The sequence below is a fragment of the Macaca mulatta genome, chromosome 14, assembly GCF_049350105.2.
Source record: "Macaca mulatta isolate MMU2019108-1 chromosome 14, T2T-MMU8v2.0, whole genome shotgun sequence".
Classification (NCBI taxonomy): domain Eukaryota; kingdom Metazoa; phylum Chordata; class Mammalia; order Primates; family Cercopithecidae; genus Macaca; species Macaca mulatta.
Genome location: NC_133419.1, coordinates 73649243 through 73665925, shown reverse-complemented (window position 1 = coordinate 73665925; position 16683 = coordinate 73649243). Strand labels below are relative to the sequence as shown.

Sequence of the window (16683 nt, the reverse complement as noted above, 5' to 3'; positions counted from 1 at the left end):
GATCATATGTTTCTTTCTCTGTTAGTGGAGATTGATGGACTTGGGTTTGAATCCCAACTCTGTTATGTATTTGCTATGTGACTTTGAGGTGATGATTTCATTTCACCTAAGAAAAGGGGGAATGTGGCGCCTGCCTCTCAGGGATGTCAAGAGGTTAGAAGCGCTAAATCATGCTGTGCAGGGCTGCCAGGGGCTCCCTGGGGTGTGGAGACTCTGGTCATGGTGGATCCGCATGTCTCTCACAGACTGGGACCTGCCTGAGGAGAGGGGCCAGGTCCGGTGTCTCTCTGGTCTTAGTCCAGGGTGTGGGGCAGAAAGGGCCCTGATAACTCTTAGTTAACCAATATGAAGGGTCCACACACCAGGGGCTCACTGAGGACCGCACCCATCTCCTCAGCCTGAACTCCACCTTTCAAAGCCATGGTTCTTCTGGCAGAGGTCTTGTTATCTGTAAAATAGGGGAAGGAGGTGATACCCAGTTCCCCAAGGCCTGGTTCCACTTGAGGCTACAAAGGCAGGTTTGGCAGAGCCTCTGACAACACAGAGCCTGCTAGTGCCCAGAGTGAAAACAACGTCCCTGAAGGCGGATGGGTGAGGGACCAAGTCATCTGTTTACTTTACAGAGATGGAAATCCAGGCACAGTGAGGGGCAGGGACTGCTCCTTTCTTCGTAAGTCAGAGCAGAGTCAGAACCAGAACCCAACTGCCCAGTCCAGAAAAGGCAGCTTAGTGTAGCCCACAGACATGAGATGTAGAGTTTACATGACCAACTTCAGAGCTAGGCAGGCCTGGGTTTAAATGTTGCTCCCCCACTTACGTGCTGTGTGAAACAGGTCATGTCACAGTGTCCTCATAAGTGATGTGGCCAGCGTCCTCATCAGTGAAATGTGTGGTGATGACATTCAGTAGTGCTCAATAAATGCCATGCCATTGCATTCTACATCTTGTCCCTCCTCTCATTCTTTCGGGCTGGGTTTTGGGAGAGCCAGCAGCACAAATACCCTAAGGGGTTCCCTGATGGGGTAAGTCTGACTGCTAGACACTCACCTCTAAACTGACATTGCCATATTACTGGTGTCTAGAGAAAATTTACAACTAAAATCCAATGGGCCTTTGAGATAATGAATCTAATCCTCCTCTTTTCCCATTTTACAGACGGGAAAAATTGAGGCCCAGAAAAAATATGAAGTCCTGCAAATGCACTCAGTGGGTGGTAAAGGGTTCAGGCAAAGTATATGGACTCTGGTCCAGATGCTTAGGTTCAAGTCCCAGCTATGCCACGGATGAGCTATGTGGTCTTGGGCATACTAGTTAACCTCTGTCCTCCAGATTCCCCATCTGTAAAATGAGATGAGATAGTACCTGCCTTATAAGATTGTTGTGAAGATCAGTGCCTGGCATGGGGCCAAGTGTTTTCTGTTCTTAATATACCTACTAAGTAAGGTTATGGGATTTAAAAAAGTTATATTAGAGAAAAATACATTCTTCCCAACTTACCATTTCATTTTGGTGAAGCTATTTTACCCCAATTCTGGGCAAAATGATAATGTTGGATTCTCTGTCTGCAGCCCACATCCCATGTCACCCTCAGTTACCAAAGATTCTTTGTGGGGCTTTAGACCGTATGCTAGGAGTGCTGGGTGCCCAGCTAGGACAAGGTAGGAACGACGAGGAGACCAGAGGAAGAAACATAGCAGCCCCCCACAGCATAGCCATGAAGCCAGGATGAGCACAGGCAGAGAACGTCTGCTCATCTCTTCATTCATTGGTTCGGGCCATTCTCATTCACATGTTCATTCTCTTGTTTCCACATGACAGGGATTCACTGAGTCCTCTCTACCAGCTAGATACATGAGGGCATAGTGTATAGGTGGACATGGAGATATGGGGATACAGATACAGATATGCTAGTCTGATGGAGGAGACCAGTGTGAACCACCTGGTGGAAGAGACTTTTCAGAGCAGAATGAAAGACAGAGCAAGGCCTGGGTGGTTGACCAGGATTTCCATGGGTGGAGAAGGGTGGGAGGACACTCCGGGTGAGGAGGAAGGTTGAGGGACACAGCACCCCTCTACCATGTTCCCCTCCTCACCATAACCCTCTGTTCTTGCAGACCAATCTCCTCTCACACAGGGTCTGACAAAGAAATCTGAGGAAAAAGAAAACTGCTGGTTCCGTGGGGCTGGCCTTTGAGACGAAGCCTCTGCCCCTCCCTGACCCCTCTCCTCACACAGGGTCTGAGGAGACCAGTCTGCAAGGGAAGAAGGTTGTGGTGAGGAGGAGAACATGTTAGAGGGGTGCTGCATCCCTCAACCTTCCTTTGGGAGGCCTTCACCCTCAGATCCCACCCCCAGGGACAGCCCTCTGTCTCAGATGAGTGGGGACAGCAGTCTGCCACTCGCACACCCTGGTGAGACTGATCCTCCTGGGACCCCCTCCCCTCCCCCTTGGAAGGAGGCAGAGGGCTGCAGGAGGGGATCCAGTGCACAGCTGTCTGGGAAAACCTTCAGGGCTGTGTCAGGAAAGAGGCCTGACCATCACCCCGGCTCCTTTGTCTATTTTCTGAGGACCTAGGAGAGCTGAGCTGTTCTCCCAGTTCCTGGCAGGGGCTGGCCTCAAGGAGGGTGCTCTTGGCTCCCACCTCCAGGCAGCAGCTGACCTTGGCGCTGACATCTGTCACTAGCTCTTGGGTCCTAAGTTCTGGACAAGACCAGACCCCAGCCTCTTCCTGGGCTGGACTCTGCCCATGGTGCGGGGGGCTTGCTAACAAGTGGCTCTGACTACATCCTTCTCTCCATTCCTCTGCCCTTTGGGGGAAAGGCCCAAACCCTTTTCCTGACATTCAAGACCCCTGCCAAGCCCTCCAGCCCTATCTGAAGTACACCAGGGCCACTCTGCCCTTGCCCCTTCCTCTTTCGTCACACATTCCCAAGATGTGGAGACTCCTACATAGCCAGTGGCAGCCAGAGAGCCAGACTCCCTCTCCAGCCTCCCCATCTCCACTGTTCCCTTCACACAAAGTGCCATCCAACTAATCTCCATTTATCAAAACCCTAAGTATCTATCTAGCTCCAGATCTCACCTTGCTTCTTCCTTTTTTTATCCCCCCAGCTGGGTGGAATCCCTTCCTCTGGGCCTCCTAACTCTGTGGGCCTCCTTTAAGTCAATGCTGAACCCAGCCTTCCCGCCCAAAGTCACAGTTCCTTGTGTCCACCTGCCCCCCACCCCCCACAACCCCTGCACTGGCCCATGGCCCCAAGATGCACTGACACTCACAGGCAGCCTCCTGTCCCTGCAGCACGCTGGTGGTCCCAAGTGTGTTGGGGCAAAGGGAAGCCAGACCTGAGGCTCCCCACTCTCCTGCCCTCAGCTAGGCTGCAGCTCATCTGACAGGGTGAGCAGCTTCCTCTGTTTCCTGGCAGGACTGTCTCTGACTAAAAGAGTCTCTGTGGGGGCCACCGGCTCCCTGCCATCCCCAACACCACGCCCAGCGCCTGGCGGAAACTGGGCTTAGAGGAGCAAGGAGGTGGAAAAAAGGCGTCCTTCCCGGAACACTCCTCTACCCCAGCAGGGGAAAGAGGGGGATGGGGCAGAGGAGGAGGGTAGGGGAGAACCAGAGGCTGTCAGCCCCATAGAACCAGCAATTTTCTTTCTGCTCAGCCATCTCTCAGTCTTCGCAGCTGTCAAATGGGTAGGGCAGTGATTAAAGAGCTCGTGGCTCCTCCTTTAGCTATAACACTCAGAGCCACGGGGTGTCCATTCCTCCTCCCAGCCATTCACTCCCCCATCTAGCCTTCCTTCCCTCATTCAATAGCTCACTCACCAACATGGCCATCTACCCATCCCTCCGTGTGGCAATCCACTTATGTACATACTTACTCAGCCCCCTTCTCCCTCCCTCCTTCCCTCTTCTCCTTTTCTCCACACACATTTATCGAGTACCTACTATGTGTCACCAGATCCTCCTACGTTCCCCCATTTCACAGCGACTGCTTCTTCCACACAGCAGGTGCAGGGCGCATAAGGAGTGATGGACATGGGCTGTGGAGATAGATGTGATGCCCCTGAGGACCCAGTTGCCTGTGCCACATCCTCCCCATCCCCTCCTCACCACCAAACTGGCCTCAGAGCTGTTAGGAGACCAGAGCAGGAGATGTGGCTCCTCATTGTCCCGGGGAGGCCAGATCCAGAGTGGGAAGCAGCATTCCAAGAGGGAGACCTGGAGGAGGTAGGCTTTGATTCGGAGCAGCTGAGGTAGCAAGGCAGGTGGCAGGGGAGGATTGTGTGGGGAAAGAATGCTGCCCTGGGAGTTTGAGGCCCAGGTTCTTACTCCACCTTTGCCCCCAACCACTGACTAGATAAGCCCCTTCCGTTCTCTGAGCCTCCTGGGTAGAATATGGTCATACGGACCACCAGTGTGCTGGGAGGATAAAGTGCCACTCAGGGCGGCTCATCTTCTACCCTGGGAGGTGCAGAGGAGACTCTTAGAGCCTAGAGCATCAGAGCTGAAGGTGCCCTTAAAGGCACCGATCTCACCCCAAAGCCATTTTTACAGGCAAGGGGATTGAGGAACAGAGTGGGAACCCAAAGTTTGGATCACACTGAGAAAAATCAGGTTTGAACTTCTGATAAACACTTGGTCAGTTGTGCACAGATTGAGCACCTACTGCTTGCTTAGGCCTGTGCTAAGAGGTCACTTCTGCCAGCTGAGTGTGGACCTCCTGGTTGGATTTGACCTGTGCTGTGGCCCAGGAGAGCAAGGTGGCCTTCAGCTCAGCAGCAGTCCTTTGCTGGGTCCTTGGGACAACCTCCCACAGCCACTCCCAGCAGGATGGGTCACTGTCCCAGGAATGGGAACAGATCTGAGGGCTCCTGGGAGGTGTTGTCCCCAAGGCAGGGCAGGGCAGGGCTTGGGTAAGAAGCCTAAGTGGTCTCAGTCCCTGCAACCTGGATGGATGGGAAACACAAAGCTGTCCCTATCATGTCTTATCCGCCCAGACGTGCAGATCTGGAGATCCCTAATCCCACTGCTCCGCTCAGATAAGGGCACTTGGACTAACCTCAGAGGGGAAGAAAAGGCTCATGGGGTCCCACTTGACAGATGGAGAAAGAAACTAAGGCCAGCTGCCCCTTCCCCACCCTCTTCTCAGGGGTTCAAGGGCATACAAGAGGCCTGGCCTGGCACCTCAACAACCACTGAATACCCATTACCCACTGGCCTTTTAGTTCTTTGCCTTCCTAACAGAGTCTAGGTTTGAGGGCTCTCAGGACCTTGGAACTACAGCATCCTAGGGCTTGGGACTTCAAAGAATTTAAGGATGACTGAATCGGAGCCAAGGAACTGCCCTGCTCTCACTGGGCCTTAGCTTTGCCCATGGACCTGGCTAGGCCTAGAGGAGGGGACGGGGCCTGGGAGGGAGCACTCAGGTCTCAGGGGTCATGGGTGCACCTGGGAGGAAGTAACCTGTAAAGCTCATGGAGAAAGCATGTCCACTGCTGGGCACTAAAGGACCAGAGGGACCTGGACACATAACAAGGCTGAAGAGGGCATCACAGGCAGGAGGTCCACTGTGGGCAAAGGCACAGAAGTGGGGAATGAGCTTAACCTCTGTGAGAAATTAATAAATATAAAAGCCAGAGCAATGGATGAGCTCTGCAAAGAGGGGGCTTCAGATGAGAGGCCTGAGAGGGGCTGGCCCATCACGAAACCTCCAACGTGGAGCCTTCTTTTGGCAGAGATCCTCCCTCCTTGGCCTCCCAAAGTATTGGGATTACAGGGATGCACCACTATGCCCGGCCACGGCCAGTCTCTCTCCCTCTTTCTTTTCCTTCCTTCCTTCCTTCCTTCCTTCCTTCCTTCCTTCCTTCCTTCCTTCCTTCCTTCCTTCTTTCCTTCCTTCCTTCCTTCCTTCCTTCCCTCCCTCCCTCCTTCCTTCCTTCCTTCCTTCCTTCCTTCCTTCCTTTCTTTCTTTCTTTCTTTCTTTCTTTCTCTCTCTCTCTCTTTTTCTCTCTCTCTTTCTTTCTTCTTTCTTTTTCTTTTCTTTTCTTTTTTCTTGAGATGGAGTTTCACTCTTGTTGCCCAGGTTGGAGTACAATGGCACGATCTTGGCTCACCGCAACCTCTACCTCCCAGGTTCAAGTGATTCTCCTGCGTCAGCCTCCCAAGTAGCTGGGATGTACAGGCATGTGCTACCATACCAGGCTAATTTTGTACTTTTAGTAGAGATGGGGTTTCTCCATGTTGGTTAGGCTGGTCTTGAACTCCTGACCTCAGGTAATCCACCTGCCTCGGCCTCCCAAAGTGCTGGGATTACAGGCGTGAGCCACCGTGTCTGGCCAGTGTTGTTTCTTAAATGCCTATTCTGTGCCAGATGTTTTATCTACAGTCCTGGGCAATTTGGTGGGGGATGGATTATTCCCTCCCCTTTACATATGAAGAAACTAAGACTCAGGAAGGGCCAGTGAGTTTTCCAAGCTATCCCAGCCAGGTGGTATTTCAGTACGTTCTTCTTGACTCTAAGGCCCCCTTCTTCATTGTTCCCCCTAAGTTGGAGCTCAGATGCTCAAACCAGGGGATTCTCAGGGGAGTTAGGTCTTCCCTGCATTGAGACCCTGTAGCCATGAGATGGCACCAGCGGACAGCCAGCCCCACTCTGTCACACAGCCAGGGAGGGGTGAGGGCAAGGCTGGTCTGCCCACAATGGGGGGCTTCCCCTCAGGGCTGGCACTGAGCAGCCTCCGGACTGGGTTTCCGGTCTCATTTCCTCTTGACCCACTCCCCAACCTTCCTTCCACTCACCCTCCCCAGATGAGCTCAAGCTCTCATTCTCAGGACCTCACCCTGGTCAGTGTGGTCACAGGAGCCACTGGGGACATGGCAGGGACAACAGGGTCAGCACCAAGCCTTATCTGTCTGAGGTAGAGGCCCTGGCCCCAGGCATCCACCACCCATCTCCACCCCAGGTACACCTTTGGCAAAACACGGCAGCCCCTCACCTCACAGCAGGGACGGCCTCTTCCAGTATCCTTTTTTCAGTTGGGATAACAACCATGGTGTCAGTTCTAGAGCAGGGGCAATTCAGTATGGACATAGGAAGAAATGACAAGGGGCCCAGCCCTTCAGGCTGCTTAGATCCTATGGTCTCAGGATAAACTTTACGTGACCCCAGAGCCTCCCCCATCCCCTGAGGCCTTCATATCCAGCAGGGATGAGGGGATCTGTTGGCCAAAGGCAGGAGCTGGAAGCCTGAGTCACTGTCTGCCAGCCAGCTGAGGCAGGAACCAGCTCAGACCAAGCTGGATGTGGAAGAGGCTTCCTAACCTTGGCCTGCCTGCCTGCTGGGAAATAAAGGCCTGGAAACCCCCTTGCTGGGCCCCTGACCAGTGAGTTAGCAGCAAGGGCACAGGATGCCAAGGGTCAAGAGTTAGCTTCCTTCCCCTAAGGAGTCAGACAGGCTGGGATTGACCACCAAATTGCTGTGTGACCTAGGGTAAGCCACCTACCCTCTCTGAGTCTGAGTAAACAGGGCTACTTATGGTGCCTACCTACCATACAGAGTCACTATACCCTCTATGCCCCAGTCATCAACCCAATCCTGACTCTGGAACTGCCTCTAGCCTGAGGCAGGGTTGCCCTGGAGCCCACCTGAGGCCAGCTTGAGGCCAGGTTCCTAATGCAAGTGCCTCCCTGGCACCCAGACGACAGAGGGCGGGAAGCATAGTCCTCTCACCTGGAGGAGTTCTGGTCCTACCTGTGGCATCTGGCTGGCTCCAGAATGACAAACCTGGCAGAAGGGAACATGGAAGGCAGGGGCTCTGATTTCTCTTCTCCTTTCCCACTTCCCCTTCTCACTTCCCGCTCAACAGGAATTAAATCTAAAACTGAAACAGCCATTTTCAGTGAAAGGAAGAGGAAGCTGCAGCTTTGGGGAATTTGGGGGTTGGGGCTGCTTCCTTTGGTTTCTCTCCAGACTCTTCAAGCTTAGCAAAGATGGAACTTACATCTCCCAAGACCCCACTATGTATGAGGGGCCCCAGCTGCCCAAGAGTGCACCCAGAAGCCCCACCACAACCTGGACACATGTATTAATTGAGCACTGATGATGAACCAAGCATTGTGCAAAATGCTTAATGTGCCTTGTCTCATTCACTCTTCAAAAGTACTGTTTCCACTTTACAAATGAGGTGACTGAGGCATCGCAAAGTTAGCAAGAGGTTCTTTCTTGGGAATGTGAATGAAGAGGGTTAGAGACCACACGGCCCCAGTGGGCACAAGGCTGAGGGGTCAAGGGCAGCCCTGAGACTGAGGAACTGTGGATAGCACAGAGGCCCAGGGAGCAGCTGTGACAGGGCAGCCCCCAGTGAGCAGAGGGACAGCCTGTGGTGCCCAGCCCTTATAAGTCCACGCCTATAGGGCCACTGCACCTTCTACCCAGTGCTCTAGGAGATCCCCAGGGTCTCCTAAAAAACTCTCCCCTGGAGATAGTTGGAGAGGCTCTCTGTGCCTTGCTTGGACCACCAGGCCATCCCATTTGTTTGTCTCCTTGTGGGAGAGGCTACGTGGTTCTCCCTTCAAGAAGGAACCTGCTGCTTAGCTGCAAGTAGCACAGTTGGCTGATGGCCTCAGTTAGTGCCTTAAGGATCTGCCCATCCTCCCAGATAACCAGGCTTCAGTCTGTGGGGGAACAGATGGCCCAGGTCCAGCCACCTGGCCAGCCTAGCAGTCATTGTTCAGCCCCTCTGTAGCTTCTTCCCACTCAGTTCCCAGATCCGCTCTTATGATGACGACCCTGCCCTCTGATTTTCCTTTAGGGGATCCCCCTTCTCCCATCTAGAGTCTTGGGGATCTTGGAGTGATGGGTCTGTGATTGAAGCCTGCCAATGAGAGAAGAGTGAGCCCCTCAGGCCTGTAACTGGCTCGGGGTGGAGGAGTGATCTTCATTGCATGCCTCAGAGTCAATTCTGGTGCTTTTACTGGGGCATCGGGAAGGAGACAGGTCTTCCACAGCATTTGCAAAGCTAGTAGAAAGCGAGGCAGGAGCTGCTGGAGCCAAGTGAACTAAGTTCCAGGCACTGTCCTGGGCGATGGAGATACTGCCACCAGGGAGAAGACTGTCCACATAGAAAGCCAGGGAATGGCAGAGATGATAGACAGGGATGCATCGTTTCCTGAGAACAGCACTGAGTGCCTGGTTTCAGCTGTGCCTGAGGTTTTACCTTTGGTGTTATGAGCTGATAAACTCCCTTTTTGCCTCAATCCATTTAACCTCGGATTCTGTCACATGAAACTAGGAGTCCTGCCTGTAGATCTGCACCTTGTGCCCAGGAAGAGAGGTGGCATTTCCCTACGGGAAAACTGAGGCCAGTGAGGTTAGGAACTTGCCCAAAGTGCACTATAAACCCACCTTGACACCCTGTTTCTCAGGAAGAGTAGCCTAAGAAAGGACAAAGAAATGGAGGTCAGGGGTCAGGGCAGAGAAGACCAGCCAATGGGGCAGTGTCAGACTCCCTCCCTTTCCTTCTCTAACTGTGCTAGGAACTGGGGACAAGGTCTGCTTTGCCTCTGGGGCCTCAGAGAGGAGTACAGGCTTTGGCTCCCAAGAGGCACTGGGAAATGTTGGATGATTGGATCCAGTCTATAAAGATGAGTCCCGGGGCTCTGTCCTTGGTGCTGCCTGGTTCCATTTTTTTTTTTTTTTTTTTTTTTTTTTTTAAATCTTTGTTTTGGCTGATGTGGAGATTCGTCAAGCAGAATGAAGGTAATGGGTTCAGGAGTAGCACCTCTGAGACTACTTGGATCCCCCAGTCCCCACCTCAGGAAAGGCAGGCCACCAACCCTGCCAAGTGGCTATTGTGGGTTATGATCTTGCCCATTTCCCAGGCAGACCCTGAGGCCCGAAGGTAGGCAGTTTTGTCCACAACTCGTACAGGTAAGGTTTGGCTGTGGAGGGAGAGCCTCAAGGAACTCCTCCCCTCCCGTGAAAGGCAGCCCCTGCCTTGATTCCTGCTCTGATCGTCCCTAGCTCTTCCTAGGGCCTGAGCCCACCTGGCAGTGATAAGACATCCAGCTGGACCCTGGGGTCAATGACAGGCCTCTGAGTTCCAAACAGTCAAGGCTAGTGAGGCCTTAAGGTCATCCGACCCAGAGGTCTCCCCATCATCCCCCCAGAGAAGGGGGCTCTCTGAAGCCTTCCTGATTGGGCTTATTTGGCCCCTGCCTGCATACTTCCCATTACAGAGAGCTCACTCCTCTCCTAGGCCACTGCATTCCACCTTGAGAAAGCTCACTGGGAGATATGCTTTGTCACACCAAGCCCCGAGATCTGTCCCTAGTGACTGCTCTCCCACACCGGTCCAGCTTGCCCCTGGGGCCATAGAGCTTGGCTGCCCCAGGACACCCTGCAGAGATTGTCCCAAGACCATCCATCTATTGGTTTTCATTCTCACCAGGCAATTTCAGGCACATGTCCAGGCCCAAGGAGACCTAGTGGTGGATCCTCAAAGATGAGGCTGTGGTCTGTGACTGTTTTCAAACCTGAAGACAAAACCCTTTGCTACCCTCTGTCCTGTTTCATTGCCTGCCTGGGGCCTGTAAAGGGGGCATGGTCTCTTCTTTTGGGAGGAGGAAACTAAGCCCCCAACAGCTTAGTTACTTGCCAGGGCCACCAATCCGTCAGTGATCTTCCAATCAGCTGAACTGCCTGCCTCCAAACCCCAAATCTTCACCCTCAAACTGGCCCATTTCTGGCCAGTCCAGCGTGGCAAGAAGAGGGCTTTGTGGGTGTCTGAGGGGTGGCCTGGGAGGAAGAGATCAAAGTCAGGGGCAACTACCTCATTCAAAGTGCAGTGTAGGAGGTCAGCAGGCAACAGGTGGCTCCCGCTATGGAGTGTGCATGAAGAACACAGGACAGGCTGGGTGCGGTGGCTCACACCTGGAATCTAAGCACTTTGGGAGGCCAAGGCGGGAGGATCACTTGAGCCCAGAAGTTCGAGCCCAGGCTGGGCAACATAGAGAAAGCCTGTCTCTACCAAAAAATGTTTAAAAATTAACTGGGTGTGTTGGTGTGTGCCTGTAACCCCAGCTACTTGGGAGGCTGAGGTGGGAAAATCGCTTGAGCCTGGGAGGTCGAGGCTGCAGTGAGCTATGATCACACCACTGCATTCCAGCCTGGACTACAGAGCGAGCCCCTGTCTCAAAAAAAGGATGCAGGACAGACCCCCTCAGGTGGTCACTTAAATGACACCTTCTCCATAGGACCTTCTCCTACCACTCCAAGCTAAAATTATAATCTCCTACCCAGCACATGCACACGTGTGATTCCTATGCCCCTTCTCTGCTATATTTTTCTCCTTAGCATTTAAAATCTTTTAATACACTGTTCTACTTATTTATTGGTTATTGTCTCTCTCTCCTGACTGGAACATAAACTCCACCAGGGCAGGGGTTTTCGTGTTTTTTTCACTGCTGCATATACTTAGGACAGTGTCTGGCATATAGTAGGTGCTCAATAAATATTTATTGAGTGAATGAACAAATAAATTCCAGAGGTGGTTCAATTATGTCTACACAGAGAGAACTGGCTGCACGGGGGACTTTGCTTGAGGCTGTTCATATAGCAAGCTGTAGTTTGTACTTAAGAGTATGTGTTTTGGCCGGGCGCGGTGGCTCACGCCTGTAATCCCAGCACTTTGGGAGGCCGAGATGGGTGGATCACGAGGTCAGGAGATCGAGACCATCCTGGCTAACACGGTGAAACCCTCTCTCTACTAAAAAATACAAAAAACTAGCCGGGCGAGGTGGCGGGCGCCTGTAGTCCCAGCTACTCGGGAGGCTGAGGCAGGAGAATGGCGTAAACTCGGGAGGCGGAGCTTGCAGTGAGCAGAGATCCGGCCACTGCACTCCAGCCTGGGCGACAGAGCGAGACTCCGTCTCAAAAAAAAAAAAAAAAAAAAAAAGAGTATGTGTTTATTGGGGATTGGGAGCAAATAGAGATTAAATGTGAGCACCAAAGGCCTTTAAGCCAGCCCTGGGGCTGCTTCTGCCTGGCTGTGTGTGTGAGATTTGGGCTGTGAACAGTCCCAGCTGAGAGGGGTGAATGAGACTTGGCCTGGCAGGGCTGGGCAGCCTGCATCTCCCTCCTGCCCGGTCTGAGGTTTTTCTCTGGCAGTCTCACCTCCCTGCACAGGATCACTCCCTCTGCACTGGGGCCCCGGCCCAGAATCTTTCTGGCTTTTTTCCCTTCCCTTGCCAGCCTAGGCCTCCCTCCCAGGACCCAGGATTCCCATGAACACAACCAATCAATTCGTGTCCTTCATTCATGGTGCCACCAAACTGCTCCGTCCTGCACCGTGGGGCTGAGTAGAGCTGGAGGATATGACTCAGTTGAGTGCCTAAGGCCCTGCAGACCCTGTCACTGCCCCACTTGGCTGGGTCCCCAAACTTCTGTCTGTCCTAGGGCATCCTCTCTCCTCTCTCTTCTAAGCCTTGGCCCCATCTTTCTTGTCAGTCCCATACCCTCAACCCTACCAGCCCTCAACTCCTCCTTCAGAGCAGACAGGCTTTCAGAGGGGCTGCCTTCAGTTTTCCACTGCCCAAATAAACCCCATGTCTGCACCTTCTCTCCTCACCCCTCCACAGCCCCGCGGGACCCCAGGTACCGCCTCCTGCCCCCTCTTCAGCACCCTCCCCGTGCTGCATCTGCTTGTTCCTTCCCCTCAGCCCAAACACTCTCCACTCCCCAGTCTCTCTCTCTCGTCTGAGCAAAACGTCTTCCTTGACCTCTCGTGCCTCTCCGTCTGTTCCTCTTCCTCCCCGCACAATCAAGCTTCTGGAAGAGTCACCCACAAGCCCTGCCTCTACTTCCTCCCTGTACCCATTTCTCACCCCCTTACAGTCAGGCCCAGGGCAGAGCAAGGAGCCTTTGGGCCCAGCTCCGGGAAGAGCAGTGGGTACTCTATCTTCTGGGTGAGGTTGGCAAGATGGAACCAAGGAGCGATCGACTGCCTGAGCTCCATCCACAAGGAAATCTCCAAAGTGATCTTGACAACACAGGCCTTGGGGAGAAAACAGGCCACTGAGGGTGACTGGACTTGACATCCCTGAGCACCACTCAGGGCTGGTGCAGGGCTTGGGGAGGAGAGCCACCTCTCTGGCTTCCAGGAGAGGGCCTGGACTCTGCCTGGAAGGTGGGTGGGGATCAGGGCTGGCAGGGGCACCTCCAGGACGTCTGTTTAGCAGGGGATTAGGGAGGTGACTGGTTGGGATGATACCTTTGCATGGCTCATGACACAGGTTTGAGAAAACATCAATGGTTTCTGTCACAGAATAGGAGGGGTCATTGCTTATGGAGCAGGTGAGGGTGGGGGTACACGGCTCCCCAGATTACTCCCTGGCACTACCCCTGGGGACACAAAATGTGAGGATTCCCTCCTGGAACAGGTATGTCCTCAGAGCTCCCCAGAAAACCCAGAGTTCTTCAAGCCCCAGACCATGGAATTAGATCCAAATGCTCAATCCCAGCATTTGTACCCCTCTGTCACCCATCACTGTTCCCTCTGCAAAGCTTGACACCCAACAGATATGGGGGTTCCCGTCCTGACTCCACAGCTTATGAGCTGTGATTTTACCTCTCTGAGCCTCAGAGTATAAATACTGTCAACAGTCACAGCATCACTGGGGGCTCAAATGAAATAATGGATCTAGATCACCTAGCCCAATATCTGGTGCACAGTAAGTATTTGCTCAGTGGGGCTTCTATTATCGCCCATAATTTTATCATAGATCAGCCAAACTCATGAGAAATGACCTCCCTTGCAAGCCTTGCTCCCTTCCTTTCTCCCTCCCTCCCTTCTCCATTCATTCATTCATTCGCCATGCATTTACAAGGAGTCTCACAATGTGCAGGCACCTCTCTGGACTCTGTCCTTTGAGGAGCCCCTGTTAGCGGAAAAGACAGATGAAGATGTACACCCACGGGTCTCTGGGAAGACAAAGGAGGTCTCCAACCCAGTCTGTGGTATCAAGGAAGGCTCCATGGAGGAGATGATTCTTTGGTGCAGTGTGGAAAGGAAAAGGCAGGTGCTCTAGGCAGAGAGACCTGCTGGAGATGTGGGACCTCAGAGTACCTGCATGTGTTTGTGTTTGCAAGTGCTGAGGGGCCCTGCAGGAGGTAAGACTGTGGGGTCATTAGGTCCAGGCCCAACAGGCCTCAAAATGACAGGCTACACATGTGGCCTCTGCGTTGAGGGTGCCAGCTGAAGAAAGTCCTCATTGGGAGACCCCTTTCTAAAGCAGGGCAGAGGCATGATCAAATTTGAGACTTAGAAGGCTGCTAGTTGGACGATGAATTGGTTGTGGTTAGATTCAGAGAAAATAGAGCCTAAAATGGGGTTGTGGCCATGGGATGGGGAGCTCCAGTGACCAGCCTGTGGTAGACTCACGTCAAGGATCTCAAATGATAGGCTCACAGCAGTCTTCCCTGCCCCCTAACAAGCCCTTACAGACAGAGTACTGGAAAGACAGATGTCCCACACCAGCCCTCAGGCCACAGGTGGAAAACTGAGGTCCAGAGCAGGCAAGAGGATGCTGTAGCCCTGCATGGAGCTTGTGGGCAGCCACCTATCTCTGTGTCCTGTCACCAAGCCTGCTGCTCCAGCCTGGCTCTCCTCTCCAGGGGCAGCAAAGGAATGGCTTTGATAGCGGGAGACTTGGAGGAGTAAAAGGATGACTTGCTCCAACTGCCAGACCCATGCAGGCCCTCCTCCATCAGACAGACTGGGGAGGGGAGCCCTTAGAGCTTCCAGAGTTCTCTCCTCTCCTTTGCACCCATTTTGCAGTGAAGGAAACTGAGACCAAGAGAGGAGAGACATTCGGTTCCTGGGATAGCACAACCATCTGGACATGCGATGTCAGCTGTGGGAGACAGAATACCTGGCCCTGAGGCCTGGCCTTGCCCCTGGGTAGCTGGATTCACAGTTCCTGAGGACACTCAGCTGGTGAGGGGTGGAGCTCTAATGGCACCACCGTCTGGCTTCTGCCTGGCCCTCGTGCCCAGCACCATTCCCAGGAGTCACTTCCTTTCCATCCTAGCCTGTGTCTGTAAGCCATGGCTGAGCAGGATAGAATAGGAAGGAACCGTGTGCCATCTGCTCCAGATCGCTGTGGATGTGGGCTGGTCCCTTCTTGGATGGAGGAGCCTAGGCCCCACCCTGCCCAAGGGAGCCAGATGTCCTCAGCACAGCTCAGCTAGTCTGTGCCCCACTGGCTCTTCCAGGGTGGGCTTGGGTGATGAAGCCCCACTCTGGTTCTTGGAGTTTACAGACTTGACCTAGCACCCTGAGTGTCTGGTCTATGCTTGACCTGGACTGTACTAGGGCATGAGGATGGGCTGAGGGAGCGGATGCGGATGAGCTGATATAGCAGACACAGTTACCAGCCATTTCGAGTAGTCAGTGCCAAGTGCGTGCTGTCCTCTAATCCCACCTGGAGAGGCCAGCAGGGCAGGACTTGCAATTTCTCTGGTGGAAAAACTGAGGTCCCACTTCATGTCAATCACCAAGCCCTGTTTGTGCTCCATTTTCACATCTCAGACTCCTCTTCTCTCACCCCGTGGCCCCTCCTCCGACCTAGACCACAGCCTCCTCATGCTTTCTGGTTTTCCATCTCCAGGGCCAATCTAGCCCCTTTCTGTGGCCAGATGGACCCTTGCTCAGCAAAAGTCTGACTTCACTGTTTCTCTTTCTATGCCCTCTCTATGTCTTCCCAGTGCCTGAGGATAAAGGCAAACCCAGTTCCTGTTGACCTCTCCACTCTCAGCTCCCACTCCTGCCCCTTGCACGCGATCTGCTGGGCTCTGATTTACTTTCAGTTCCTGCTCTTCTTTTCCCCCTCATCAGTGCTGTTTCCATCACTGGATTTCTCTCTCCCCACATCTGTGGCTGGCCAACTCCCATTGTAAACTCAGGGATAGGGGAGGCCCAGGTCCTGCCCACTGGTGCTCAGTGGGGGCAAGGGACATCTACCTGATGATCCATAACCCGAAGTCCCAGAGTCAGTGCCCCAGAGTCCTGCCAGAACACAGGCAGGGAGGGATGGTTCCACAGGAGAGAAAGCTTGGTGAGGAGGTGACAGTGAAATGGTCAAGTGTATGTGAAGGTAAAAGGCAGAGTCCGTGAGAGGCCTGTTGAAGGATGGTGAACAGAGCTGGAGCTGCTCTGCATGTGCTTGAAAAGAGGCCCAAACTAATAATGATGAAAATACAATTATTGAAGACTTAGTGAGTGCCAGATGTGCATTGCCTCATTTAGTCCTCATAAGGACCCTGCAAGGTGGGACTGGTTATGATCTTCATTTTATACTTCTGGTGGGGAAACCAAGGCACAAAGTTTAGCTCAAGGTAGCACTGGGAGAAAGAATGACTCCTGGGCTATTCTGAACTGAGGCAGCCTGGTTCTAGAGTGCATATTCTTAGCTCCTACAATAGAGCAGGGCTGGGCTAGGAAGGATTTCAGGTGGCAGGGAAATCCAGCCCCTCTACTGCTCTGACCCAACCTGCCTGGGGCCCAGACTGCCCTGGCCTCACCCTTCCATCAGTCACAGGGCCTCATAAATGCTGCGTCCTCTAGGAAATCTTCAGGGATCAAATAGAAGGATTCCCTCTACTTCTTCCAGGGCCCTAACAGGA

At 53.2% G+C, this 16683-nt stretch overlaps 1 protein-coding gene across 49 annotated transcripts in view; it reads right to left on the bottom strand.

The window, feature by feature from the left end:
• Window positions 1-16683, bottom strand: part of P2RY6 (pyrimidinergic receptor P2Y6) — a 33235-nt gene that overhangs the window by 1654 nt on the left and 14898 nt on the right. For 5 of the 49 annotated variants that reach the window (XM_028833806.2, XM_077963765.1, XM_077963766.1 and 2 more), the window contains one exon: window positions 363-448. The exons of 3 other annotated variants lie outside the window; for them this stretch is intronic. The gene's annotated coding sequence lies outside the window, so the exon portion shown is untranslated. Of the gene's footprint in view, window positions 1-362; window positions 449-3277; window positions 3682-3943; window positions 4221-6997; window positions 7064-7731; window positions 7883-9217; window positions 9357-16683 lie in introns of those variants that run through there. 41 more of the 49 variants (XM_077963730.1, XM_077963732.1, XM_077963729.1 and 38 more) reach the window with 27 other exon arrangements.